The sequence below is a fragment of the Coregonus lavaretus genome (genome assembly GCF_964263955.1).
Source record: "Coregonus lavaretus genome assembly, chromosome: 2".
NCBI lineage: Eukaryota > Metazoa > Chordata > Actinopteri > Salmoniformes > Salmonidae > Coregonus > Coregonus lavaretus.
This window is the reverse complement of record NC_139989.1, coordinates 2313470-2328301: the sequence shown is the minus strand read 5'-3', so window position 1 is coordinate 2328301 and position 14832 is coordinate 2313470.

Genomic DNA, 14832 nt, shown 5'->3' with positions numbered 1-14832 from the left:
CACCCTACCCCAGTAAATCTCTGGAACTGCCTCTCCAACCGTCCTGGTCACCCTACCCCAGTAAATCTCTGGAACTGCCTCTTCAACCGTCCTGGTCACCCTACCCCAGTAAATCTCTGGAACTGCCTCTTCAACCGTACTGGTCACCCTACCCCAGTAAATCTCTGGAACTGCCTCTCCAACCGTCCTGGTCACCCTACCCCAGTAAATCTCTGGAACTGCCTCTTCAACCGTCCTGGTCACCCTACCCCAGTAAATCTCTGGAACTGCCTCTCCAACCGTCCTGGTCACCCTACCCCAGTAAATCTCTGGAACTGCCTCTTCAACCGTCCTGGTCACCCTACCCCAGTAAATCTCTGGAACTGCCTCTCCAACCGTCCTGGTCACCCTACCCCAGTAAATCTCTGGAACTGCCTCTCCAACCGTCCTGGTCACCCTACCCCAGTAAATCTCTGGAACTGCCTCTCCAACCGTCCTGGTCACCCTACCCCAGTAAATCTCTGGAACTGCCTCTCCAACCGTCCTGGTCACCCTACCCCAGTAAATCTCTGGAACTGCCTCCTCAGCCGTCCTGGTCACCCTACCCCAGTAAATCTCTGGAACTGCCTCTCCAACCGTCCTGGTCACCCTACCCCAGTAAATCTCTGGAACTGCCTCTTCAACCGTCCTGGTCACCCTACCCCAGTAAATCTCTGGAACTGCCTCTCCAACCGTCCTGGTCACCCTACCCCAGTAAATCTCTGGAACTGCCTCTTCAACCGTCCTGGTCACCCTACCCCAGTAAATCTCTGGAACTGCCTCTTCAACCGTACTGGTCACCCTACCCCAGTAAATCTCTGGAACTGCCTCTCCAACCGTCCTGGTCACCCTACCCCAGTAAATCTCTGGAACTGCCTCTTCAACCGTCCTGGTCACCCTACCCCAGTAAATCTCTGGAACTGCCTCTCCAACCGTCCTGGTCACCCTACCCCAGTAAATCTCTGGAACTGCCTCTCCAACCGTCCTGGTCACCCTACCCCAGTAAATCTCTGGAACTGCCTCTTCAACCGTCCTGGTCACCCTACCCCAGTAAATCTCTGGAACTGCCTCTCCAACCGTCCTGGTCACCCTACCCCAGTAAATCTCTGGAACTGCCTCCTCAGCCGTCCTGGTCACCCTACCCCAGTAAATCTCTGGAACTGCCTCTTCAACCGTCCTGGTCACCCTACCCCATTAACTATCTGGAACTGCCTCTCCAACCGTCCTGGTCACCCTACCCCAGTAAATCTCTGGAACTGCCTCTTCAACCGTCCTGGTCACCCTACCCCAGTAAATCTCTGGAACTGCCTCTTCAACCGTACTGGTCACCCTACCCCAGTAAATCTCTGGAACTGCCTCTCCAACCGTCCTGGTCACCCTACCCCAGTAAATCTCTGGAACTGCCTCTTCAACCGTCCTGGTCACCCTACCCCAGTAAATCTCTGGAACTGCCTCTTCAACCGTCCTGGTCACCCTACCCCAGTAAATCTCTGGAACTGCCTCTCCAACCGTCCTGGTCACCCTACCCCAGTAAATCTCTGGAACTGCCTCTCCAACCGTCCTGGTCACCCTACCCCAGTAAATCTCTGGAACTGCCTCCTCAGCCGTCCTGGTCACCCTACCCCAGTAAATCTCTGGAACTGCCTCTTCAACCGTCCTGGTCACCCTACCCCAGTAAATCTCTGGAACTGCCTCTTCAACCGTCCTGGTCACCCTACCCCATTAACTATCTGGAACTGCCTCTTCAACCGTCCTGGTCACCCTACCCCAGTAAATCTCTGGAACTGCCTCTTCAACCGTCCTGGTCACCCTACCCCAGTAAATCTCTGGAACTGCCTCTCCAACCGTCCTGGTCACCCTACCCCAGTAAATCTCTGGAACTGCCTCTCCAACCGTCCTGGTCACCCTACCCCAGTAAATCTCTGGAACTGCCTCTCCAACCGTCCTGGTCACCCTACCCCAGTAAATCTCTGGAACTGCCTCTTCAACCGTCCTGGTCACCCTACCCCAGTAAATCTCTGGAACTGTACAGTATAGTGTCCCAATGTGTGCTTAAACACCTCTCATTTGAGCCACAGTCTCCACAACTCTACTTTTGACACAAAATACTATAGTCCATGATAGTACATGTATTAAGGTGAAATGATTGTCATAAAAAGAGGAAGCCCTGGTGTAGCTTTTATTTGGACTGCAGAGATCACATCTGTGCTGTAAACGTATATCTATAAACATTCTCAGATCAGATTCTGTGTAGTCAGGTGTAATAAGGAAGGAAAGAGGACTTTGGTCCGAGACACTGGTCTGAAGCAGTACGTAACGTGAGTCTTGTGATAAGCTCGACGCTCCTCTGACCGTGACAAGGAGAGACGACCTGCAGACTTCACTAAAGGTAAACGGGTAGATTGATAATAATTGTCTGATTTTGAGTAATGTGATGTACAATAACAAATCCTTGTTGAATCAATGGACAAACAACTATCTGCATTTTGATCTGTTTCGATGACTGGAAGGGTTTCACTCCACTGCTGAACTCTGCTGGGTGTCTGAATGCGCCGGTCCCTTAATCATTCCAAATGAAGTAAAGCGGAGAGCCGTTGTTTGGTCTTTGTGGGTTACGTTGCACATCAATAGTAACAAGATCCCAGTAGAGTTAGAAAATCCTATAGTGTATCGTATTCTCACTGCTCTGGTGGATGGAGACTGATTCCTCTCGTGTGAGACTCTGTCCCCCTTCAACAAGGCGTGCTATCTTCGACAGCTGACTATTCCATGTCAATCAGGTGTTGAGGTTTGGTGTCCTGTGTTTTGAGGGGTGCTGTGACATCATTAAGGGGTGCTGTGACATCATCATCGGCAATGGAGGGGAGGAGTGTTCTGAGGCGTGCTCAATCTCTACGGAGCGTCTCTACGGCTGACGGAGACAAGCCCACCTGGGCGGAGGCGGGGTTTAGGGACAGGATGAAGTCCATCTCCTCCGTATCTCAGACCAGGTGAGAGGAACCATGACTTTTACCATTTAACCACTAACTCAATTACAAGCTCCACAGGCACCAGGTTGAGTCCATTCCAACTGAAGTCAGTCAATTCAGGAAGTAAACTGAAATTACAATGAAAACATGTATTTTATTTTCAATGACTTTACAATAAACCGAAGAGGAGAAACTATTCATTTAAAAACCTTTTACCTTTATTTTAATTTTTTTTAGCACTTACTGAATTGACTGACTTAAAATGTAAATTGTCTCTGACCCCGCTTTTAACTCTCTGGCTCAATGACAACCTCCATAGGTACATATCTAGGATCAGCTGACTTTTCTCAAATCCTAGCCTTAACCAGTAGCTGATGGAAAAGCTAAACTGATATATCACTGTCCGGGGTAAACTTATCTCACTCCGAATTGCTTGAGCATTGCAATGTTTGTTTTGGTGAATTAGCTTACAGAGTATTTATGAAGGATTTGTCTTGTTCACATAACAGATACCAAGCCAGCCCTTCAGTGGAGGTCCCCACTCCGAACCATGTGGAGCACAGGACTGAGGTGAAACATCACACCATATTTCATGTCATCGATGTCTGATTGTCGACTTCTTCAGGATGGACACTTATCTGTCCATCTGTCTTCTTCTGATTATTTTTCCACCAGAGAACCCAGCATCAGTCCTCCTTCTCATCTGTCAGTGAGAAAACAAAGCTGGAGTCCCTGATGAGAAACAATGGAGAGAAGACCAGGATCCAGCCCAGTGTGTCTGAAGTGAGGGAGAAGACCTGCGGGTCGACCAGCCTGTCAGGGGAGAAGACCTGCGGGTCGACCAGCCTGTCAAGGGAGAAGACCTGCGGGTCGACCAGCCTGTCAAGGGAGAAGACCCAGAGGTCGACCAGCCTGTCAAGGGAGAAGTCCCAGAGGTCGACCAGCCTGTCAAGGGAGAAGTCCCAGAGGTCGACCAGTCTCTCCCGCAGTAAGTCCATGTCCAGTCTCCCTGGCCCCTCTCCCAGAGCCAACCCGGCCGGGGGGATCGGAGCCCTGAAGGCTCTCTTCGAGTCAAAGGTCACCAAGGGGGAGGTGAAGAGCATTATGGGAGCTGTAGGCCAAACACCACCGCGTCCCAAGATGGCAGCTGCGGCCCCAGCCGTCAACGGGTTGGTGGAGGAGAGAAAGAGACCTATAGAGGAGAAAGGGTCACTGACAGCTGTACCATCACGTGCACCACCAGCTAGACAGGTGAGGGTGTGTTCCTTAGCCAAACAAATCAAACCAATCAAATCACATTTTATTTGTCATATGCACCGTGAAATGCTTACTTACGAGCCCTTAACCAACAGTTGAGGTAATTGAGGTAATATGTACAGTACCAGTCAAAAGTTTGGACACACCTACTCATTCAAGGGTTTTTCTTAATTTTTTACAATTTTTTACATTGTAGAATAATAGTGAAGACATCAAAACGATGAAATAACACATATGGAATCATGTAGTAACCAAACAAGTGTTAAACAAATCAAAATAGATTTTATGTTTGAGATTCTTCAAACAGCCACCCTTTGCCTTGATGCCTTGATTTTGTGAATACTTTCGCAAGCCACTGTAGTTATAGTTAGTCAATCTACAGCAGTGGAGGCTCCTCGGAGGAGGAAGTTCATCCTCAGTGAATTTCTTTCCAACAATGTAGAGTAAAAAAAGAAGGAGAAAAAAAAAGAAAAATGTGCTAAATAAACTAAAGGAAAAATAGTTATACAATAAAATAGCAATAACGAGGCTATATACAAGTTGTCCACTCAATCAAAGGATCAGAGAATGAATCTAGTACTGAAAGGATAAGCTACAGCTAGCTAGCTAGCTAGTTAGCACTGCAGCCCTTACAAAAATGTACCATGGTAGTACAATAAAATCAAAATACCATGATTTTGTCCTAGCAGCATGTAGTGAAACATGATGGTCTGTGTCCCACCGTTTTTCGGGTAAAGTGACCAAAAACGTAGTAATTTATAGTATTCACATAATGCAACATTGACTACTCGCTCTGCAATGGCAAAGCATAGGCCTAGTACCTTCTTCAACCTCTTTAACTCAGTGAAAAACCACAACACACATGGTCTAGTAGTGAACCCTCTTCAACCCTGGGACCTGGATAGGGTATGGTGAGAAGAATGAAGGGAGTCTGAAACCTTGAAGATGTAAAATAGTTTGTTTAGTTGGTGCTTCTCTCTTCAATACACTTTTTTGTTGGCTCTCACTCATTCAACTGACTTGGCTACACTTATACAATTCTAAATAGCCAATATACTAAAAAAAACAATTTGTAAAAAAGGTATTAATTATCATCTTATCTGCTTTGCTTGATCTTGGCCAGGTCGCAGTTGTAAATGAGAACTTGTTCTCAACTGGTTTACCTGGTTAAATAAAGGTGAAATAAAAAAAATAAAAAATAAATCTCATAGATACATTTTCATCATGTAATTGTCAACATATCCCTAAAAACAGTTAGTTACAATGTTTCCCTTTGTTTACACTGTGTGAACGTTCGTTGGTCCTGTCGCCATGACTACAACAGGCTAGCTTGACTGGAGCTAACTTTAGCTGATGTTAGCTTCTATCCTAACAGACTTATACATTTAAACTATCATAACATCAAAAAATAACTATATCATTACACTCCGCTTAACTTGGTGTTTCCTAATGTTTAAAATATTTTCTTTACCTTTTTAGTCATTTAGCAGACGCTCTTATCCAGAGCGACTTACAGTTAGTGAGTGCATACATTTTCATACTGGCCCCCCGTGGGAAACGAACCCACAACCCTGGCGTTGCAAGCGCCATGCTCTACCAACTGAGCCACAGGGGACAGACCAACTGGGACCAACAATAGTAGCCTGCCTCTGACCTTATCAGAAACATTCCCATACTGGTATATACATTCATCAATATAATACCAACCAACCTCTGTTGACCTTGGGGGGTTAATTTATTTAATGCATTATACTGCCATAGTACTATGGTAACGCACAATTAATAAAGATGGTACCATATGAACATTATTGGTACCATATGATCATTATTGGTACCATATGATCATTATTGGTACCATGTTAGAATGTATAATGCAGGTTAAAACCATGGTATTTCCATGATCCACATCTACCATGGTATAAATGATGCAATACCATTGAATTATTTAGGTGCGTGGCAGTACCATGGTAGTACCCTCATACTTCAAGGCTAAAACCTTGGTACATTTCCATGATTCAGACTATACCGTGGTATCAGTGAAAGTACCACAGTAGTACCTAAGGGGTTGTTGACTCAAAGAGAGAGAAAGAGTAGTTGAACAGTTTAGAACAAATTCATTTCTTTAAAAAATGAAGGAGAAGCAAGAGAGAGCGCTCGCTAGCTAGCAAATGCAGCTAGCTAGTTTAGCCTACTTAAACACCCGGCTCAAACAGAGAGGGATGCTATGTTAGCTAGCTGGCTATGGCTATTCAACACTGGAACTCTTCCAAGTCAAGGTAAGCATTTGGTTTTATTAATTTATTGCCACCGGGGCCCGCCGGTGTAACTGCTAATCTGCTTGGTGTACGCTGTACTGCATGATCGTAACGGGTTTACTAACGCGTTACTTCTGGACGCTATGTTGACTATGACGTTAGCTAGCTAATATGGTGACAACGATGTAGGCTGTGTGTAGCGGTTATGGTATGAAGGTTTGGCTTGAAAAGCTGTATTCGCCTGGTCACAGACAGTTGTGTTGTGCAATGAAGTTCACAAGCAAAGGGAAAAGGTGATAGGAGGAGAGCGCATAGACGCGAGAAGGAATTATAGAATGAGCAAAGTGATCATGCTGTTTGTATGTGGCTGTGTTACGAACCCCGTGGCTTTAAACGTCTAGGGTGGATGAACATGAGACCCTGTATCCGTAACAGGCTGCTAAGAATGTGAGCTGTGTTTGCGGGTGATCCGGGGTGTATTCATTCCGGATTCTGTTGAAAAAAAATTCTTAAACGGAAGCAAACTGGGATAAACATACCAGAATTTGTCCAATAGAAACTCTAGTTTGCAACAGTTGGACTAATGATTACACCCTAGGTCAGCTAGATGCAGGCCAGAGTGTGCAAGGCGGTATTGAATGTGTAACTGTCTGTCACCTTCATTACTAAAATAATTATCTCAACCTGTGCACCTACGTTGTAAACTTTAATTCATAGGCTAGGTTGTAGCAACCTCGTGATGGGTACAGGGAAAATGTGAGTATCATGTAGTAGCCTAAACCTATCCATGTTACATTGAACTGGGTGAATGGAATATGAATGACAGTCATCCAATATGCCAAAATAGAAATAAGGCCATGCTCATAAAAAAATGTATCATCTTCCCTGATCATAAACGGCACAGACCGACACTGGTCTACAGGTGAGTGTGTGGAGGTTAGCCAATCTAAAGGTGCATGTGTATTGATGAATCACTTTACTGGGTTAATTTGGCTAGCAGAGGACAGTGTCCATGGTGTTATTCCAGTAACCATGGTATTATTCCAGTAACCATGGTATTATTCCAGTAACCATGGTGTTATTCCAGTAACCATGGTGTTATTACAGTAACCATGGTTCTACTGCAGTTCTACTGCTAATATACTGTATCATGTCTGGTGATTAGCAGTGACATCATCCTAACACTGTCATGTCTGTAGGTGGGGAGTATGACTCGCTCAGAGAGGAGGAAGACCATCAGTGGTGTCAATCTGGACAAGATATCTACAGCATCTCAGGATGGTGAGTAACTACAGCACTGTTCTAGTCATCATATCATGTGATTTACATTTCATCAGTAATGTACAAGATTATATACTGTACTCAGGTCATACAGATCTCCACAACAGTCAACCTTTTTGTGTATATATAGTGTAGATACAGTAAAGTATGTGGACACCCCTTCAAATTACTGGATTCGTCTATTTCAGCCACATACATTGCTGACAGGTGTATAAAATCAAGCACACAGCCATTCAAACTCCATAGACAAACAGTGGCAGGAGAATGGACTTACTGGCACCGTCATAGGATGCCACCTTTCCAACTAGTCAGTTTGTCAAATTTCTGCCCTACTAGAGCTGCCCCGGTCAACTGTAAGTGTTGTTATTGTGAAGTGGAAACGTCTAGGAGCAACAACGGCTCAGCCAAAAAGTGGTAGACCACACAAGCTCACAGAACGGGACCGCCGAGTGCTGAAGCACGTAGCGCTTAAAAGTTTAGAGTTCCAAACGGCCACTGGAAGCAACATCAGCACAAGAACTGTTCGTTGGGAGCTTCATGAAATGGGTTTCCATGGCCGAGCAGCCGCACACAAGCCTAAGATCACCATGCGCAATGCCAAGCATCGGCTGGAGTGGTGTAAAGCTCTCCGCCATTGGACTCTGGAGCAGTGGAAACACGTTCTCTGAAGTGATGAATCACACTTCACCATCTGGCGAATGCCAGGAGAATGCTACCTGCCCCAATGCAAATCAATTTATAAAATTTTTGACATGCGTTTTTCTGGATTTTTTTGTTGTTATTCTGTCTCTCACTGTTCAAATAAACATACCATTAAAATTATAGACTGATCATGTCTTTGTCAGTGGGCAAACGTACAAAACCAGCAGGGGATCAAATACTTTTTTCCCTCACTGTACATGTAGAGAGACAGAGGGGCGCTGTTTCGCTCGCTCGGATGCTTTCTCCTGTGAGATACATTCAGCCTTGAAGGAAAATTATTAAAACACAGAGAGACGAAAGATGAATTAATTTATGTTTTTTAATTTCTTTCTTGGTCCATTTTTTTTAAAGTGAAGCCTGGCTTCCCTTGGCATCCATTAATACACACCACTGATTTAAAACTCGTTCATTGTGATAAAATAATGTTACTACAGTAGAACTACAGAAAGACTGGTGATTCTAACATGCATTGACTCGGGGTGGGAATACTGATGTAAATGAGATATTTCGGTATTTCATTTTCAATACATTTACAAGAATATCTAAAAACATATTTTCACTTTGTCAATATGGGGTATTGTGTGTAGATGGGTGAGAATTCAGGCTGTAACAACAACAAAATGTGGAATAAGTCAAGGGGTATGAATACTTTCTGAAGGCACTTAATGTATTTCAAAAACCTATGTGATACTGTCTGAACCATTAAAAGGGTAAACTCCGCCAGTCTTTCCTAGAGAGGCCTCCCTCTAGCTCTCTCCTCTGTTATCCTATTGGTCTTCGTACCATGTTAATGAGACGTGCTGTGACTCTAACTTCGAGATACTGTAGCAGTCAGAATGACATGCGTTGTGGAATCAGTCAGATAGCATGTTGTCTATGTTGTCTTTGGGTTTTTATAAGCTGAAGTGAGGTGAGATTCTTCTATAGACTACTGTGTGAATCACAAAGCCCTGATTCTTCTATAGACTCAACTGTGTGAATCACAAAGCCCTGATTCTTCTATAGACTCTACTGTGTGAATCACAAAGCCCTGATTCTTCTATAGACTCTACTGTGTGAATCACAAAGCCCTGATTCTTCTATAGACTCTGTGTGAATCACAAAGCCCTGATTCTTCTATAGACTCTACTGTGTGAATCACAAAGCCCTGATTCTTCTATAGACTCTACTGTGTGAATCACAAAGCCCTGATTCTTCTATAGACTCTACTGTGTGAATCACAAAGCCCTGATTCTTCAATAGGCTCTACTGTGTGAATCACAAGGCCCTGATTCTTCTATAGACTACTGTGTGAATCACAAAGCCCTGATTCTTCTATAGACTCTACTGTGTGAATCACAAGGCCCTGATTCTTCTATAGACTACTGTGTGAATCACAAAGCCCTGATTCTTCTATAGACTCTACAACATTTTCATAGAAGAAGCAGTCTCTTCTTTTCGAAAAGTGTGCGCTGTGTCTTTAAGAAATTAATGACTTCATTCTTGAGGCAGAATGTGGCTGTGGAATCTGACTTTGTGGCTGTGGAATCTGACTTTGTGGCTGTGGAATCTGACTTTGTGGCTGTGGAATCTGACTTTGTGGCTGTGGAATCTGATTTTGTGGCTGTGGAACCTGACTTTGTGGCTGCGGAATCTGACTTTGTGGCTGCGGAATCTGACTTTGTGGCTGTGGAATCTGACTGTGGCTGTGGAATCTGACTTTGTGGCTGTGGAATCTGACTTTGTGGCTGTGAAATCTGACTTTGTGGCTGTGGAATCTGACTTTGTGGCTGTGGAATCGGACTTTGTGGCTGTGGAATCGGACTTTGTGGCTGTGAAATCTGATTTTGTGGCTGTGGAACCTGACTTTGTGGCTGTGGAATCTGACTTTGTGGCTGCGGAATCTGACTTTGTGGCTGTGGAATCTGACTGTGGCTGTGGAATCTGACTTTGTGGCTGTGGAATCTGACTTTGTGGCTGTGAAATCTGACTTTGTGGCTGTGGAATCTGACTTTGTGGCTGTGGAATCGGACTTTGTGGCTGTGGAATCGGACTTTGTGGCTGTGGAATCTGACTTTGTGGCTGTGAAATCTGACTTTGTGGCTGTGGAATCTGACCTTGTGGCTGTGGAATCGGACTTTGTGGCTGTGGAATCTGACTTTGTGGCTGTGGAATCTGACTTTGTGGCTGTGGAATCTGACTTTGTGGCTGTGGAATCTGACTTTGTGGCTGTGGAATCTGACTTTGTGGCTGTGGAATCTGACTTTGTGGCTGTGGAATCTGACTTTGTGGCTGTGGAATCTGACTTTGTGGCTGTGGAATCTGACTTTGTGGCTGTGGAATCTGACTAAAGCAGTGAATGACCAGGTGGAGCAGGCTGTTTGCTCTTCACACTATAAAGAGGCTGCTCTGATAGGCACACTTGATCCTCTCAATCACGTGAGACACATTTGGCAGAAGTACCGAACGTAACACAAATTCTATAACCGTTTTGGTTTTTTTTTGTATCTAAAAAGTTTTGGTATACCGTGCAACACTAGTTTTTATACTGATGTGTTCTGCACTAGAGCATATTATGATATAGCTGTCCACGCTGAGTGAGAAGTGGACCAAAGACACTACAATATGAAGATTGGCAGAAACTGCTTCTCCAATAGAAATCCCCGATCACACTTGTAGGCGATGTCATGGCTTGTGTTGGCTAGCTAAGCTCATGCGTAGAAACACGTCATCGGGTCTAACGGTTGTCTCGCGCCGAACTGCGCATGCACAGGCCGTCAAATCAAAGGCAGTCCGTCGATATAAACGTGTCAGTTTGTCACTTTCAGGAAGTTGGAGTAATACCATGATCAATTACTGAAGACATTGGCTCCAATCCAGGTTCTGCCTTTAGATTTGGAGAAAATTAACAACTAAGGAAGAATATTTCACTTCTCTCATTGACTTCTGAAACCCCAAACTCCAGCCTGGTCTGATTGGTCTGATTGGTCTGATTGGTCTGATTGGTCTGTTTGGTCTGATTGGTCTGATTGGTCTGTTTGGTCTGATTGGTCTGTTTGGTCTGATTGGTCTGATTGGTCTGTTTGGTCTGTTTGGTCTGATTGGTCTGTTTGGTCTGATTGGTCTGATTGGTCTGATTGGTCTGATTGGTCTGTTTGGTCTGATTGGTCTGATTGGTCTGTTTGGTCTGATTGGTCTGATTGGTCTGATTGGTCTGCTTCGCAAGTGTTCCCGGAAGTCTCGCGATGTTGCGCCTCTGGGTTTAGAAACTCTGTGAGTGGACTGATACGTATAGGTTAGGGCTGCATACAGTACATTAAGATAAACTATCATCACAATGAAGAAACTGGTGTGAATTTACTGTGCATCACGGCTAAGAATGTCTTGTAAGCTATCAATGGGAAAGTGTGTGCAAAAAAAAACTTGAAGAATTGTATAATACAACAACTTACATAAATACCTTCCAATACCCACACATCAGTATCCATCTCAGGTTCTGCCACTCTGACTGGAGCCTCTCAGAGGTAGAGCGCTGAACACATGATCTCACCACTCACCCTCCATCTGACGCCAGCTCTGTCTGTCCCTCCCTCTGTTTCCGTAGATGACAAGAGGAAGTCGATCTCAGACCTCAGAGACGGCAGCTCCTCCTCCTCCAACCCGGCCAGGGAGAAACCGGACGCTTCTGTCTCTGTCAGAGCCATATCTGCTCTCTATCTGTCCAAGGTAGCGGCTGCAGAGTCAACGGTTAGTGCTCCTCTGAGATGTGTCGTCTCATTGGCCCTGAGGTTACAGGGGTATCTTATCTATGAGCTATAGAACTATGTCCATCTTATCTCAAGGATCTATAGATCAGGACTCTCCAACCCTGTTCCTGGAGATCTACCCTCCTGTAGGTAGGCGCAGACTCCCGAGTGGTTCAGTGGTCTAAGGCGCTGCATCGCAGTGCTAGCTGTGCCACTAGAGATCCTGGTTCGAGTCCAGGCTCTGTCGCAGCCGGCCGCGACCGGGCGACGCACAATTGGTCCAGCGTCGTCCAAGGTAGGGGAGGGTTTGGCCGGCAGGGATGTGGGTTCGTTTCCCACGGGGGGCCAGTATGAAAAACAAAAAAAAACAAAAAAACGTATGCATTCACTAACTGTAAGTCGCTCTGGATAAGAGCGTCTGCTAAATGACTAAAATGTAAATGTAGGTTTTAACTCCAACCCTGTTCCTGGAGGGTGCTCTCCAGGAACATGGTTGGAGTTAAAACCTACAGGAGGGTAGATCTCCAGGAACAGGGTTGGAGTTAAAACCTACAGGAGGGTAGATCTCCAGGAACATGGTGAGTTAAAACCAACAGGAGGGTAGATCTCCAGGAACAGGGTTGGAGAGTCCTGCTATAGCTCTATGTATGTCTTATGTAGGATCTATATATCTATGTCTGTCTTAGACAGTGCTGTACTGTCTGCACTTTGCCTCTGTTGTCAGAAAACATCCAGGCCTCTGGTGTCCACAACACACAGAAAACATCAAGGCAGATGACTGAGAAGCCAGTAGTAAAATATACAGTACTGTAACTGTTATGTGATGGAACAGAATAAGCTGTTGAATTATTCTTCTATTATATGAGTTTGTCATGTTGACCTGAAATTATGATCCTTTCCCTTCAGGCTCAAGATCTGTCCTCTCCAACCAAGAGAGGAGGGAAACCGTCCAAGGTAGGCAGAGGAGTCCTGTTGTCTTCTTTAACGCCTCAGTTGGCATGACAAGGTGCAATGTGTATTTTAGAAGGGATTGTTTGTCTGGCTTGCAGGTGATGTGTTGTTGTTGATGTTGTTGCTGTTGTTGTGGGGGGATAACATGGCAATATAATGGTATTTTGTCAAACCATAACCATACAAACATTGAAAAATACGGACATGCCTGCTTTCACTGAGGACTGTGACTTACTGCACTGATTGTTTTGGAGTTCAGCTAACAGAATGTTTGGAGTTCAGCTAACAGAATGTTTGGAGTTCAGCTAACAGAATGTTTGGAGTTCAGCTAACATAATGTTTGGAGTTCAGCTAATATAATGTTTGGAGTTCAGCTAACAGAATGTTTGGAGTTCAACTAACATAATGTTTGGAGTTCAGCTAACAGAATGTTTGGAGTTCAGCTAACATACTGTTTGGAGTTCAGCTAACATAATGTTTGGAGTTCAGCTAGCAGAATGTTTAGAGTTCAACTAGCAGAATGCGACTTGGTTTGTGGAAGGCTGTTTGCAAAGGATTATCTTAGTGACTTGTTTGGGGTTGGAGTTGGGGCTGGGGTTTGGGGAAACGTGAAGAGAACATCAGCCTTGTTTGAGCAGCCATGGGATAGCCAGAACATTCAGGAGGAGAGGGTTAAGGGACCCACGGACCAGGTGGAGAGGGCTGATGCTGCTCATGGGGACGATGGACGTCCAGACTGCTAAAAGGCTGTTTGAGAGCCAGCAGGTCAACACCCTGATGGCCAGCCAAGATGACCTTGTAGCCCTGAACAAGGTCATCGTGTCGGAAGACAAGTGGGGAGCAATTCATAAGAGAAAACAAGCATTTGAGACAAGAAACAGTAAGACAGTACAGAGTGTTCAAAAGCCACATTTGTTTTAGAAATCTTGAGGTGAGTTGTCAGTCTGGGGGAGAAGCTCTGGGTGTCGGTGTTAACGATGCACATACCGAGGTCCAGCTACAGCGTAAAGGGCTCGTTAACGATGCACATACCGAGGTCCAGCTACAGCGTAAAGGGCTCGTTAACGATGCACATACCGAGGTCCAGCTGCAGCGTAAAGGGCTCGTTAACGATGCACATACCGAGGTCCAGCTACAGCGTAAAGGGCTCGTTAACGATGCACATACCGAGGTCCAGCTACAGCGTAAAGGGCTCGTTAACGATGCACATACCGAGGTCCAGCTGCAGCGTAAAGGGCTCGTTAACGATGCACATACCGAGGTCCAGCTACAGCGTAAAGGGGTCTCCACAGTCAAACAAGTATTTGAGAGAAGGTCACAGTGCGCTTCAAAAGCAGATGTTGACGTTGAAACTAGACCCACAAATCCTTTCAGAGAAATAAACATAACAGGATATCATCACATCTGCAGGAACCAAGACCCAGAATAACCCTTCACCTCCAGGTGATCTAGCTCCAGACAGAAGGGTCCAGGAGAACATGTTGGTGTTAGCAGCTACTGTTAGGAACCGAGCTCAGCTGTTTGAGTCCACGCTGTTCAAGAACTTTATACTCCAGCTGTTGCCCCGGACAACCCTTAAGCCTCAGGTAGTTTACCTGAAGGCGGACAAGCAGGGGAATGTGGAGGTCACCATGGTGACAGTACCTGTCAAACACGTAGATCTGGCTTCAAAGA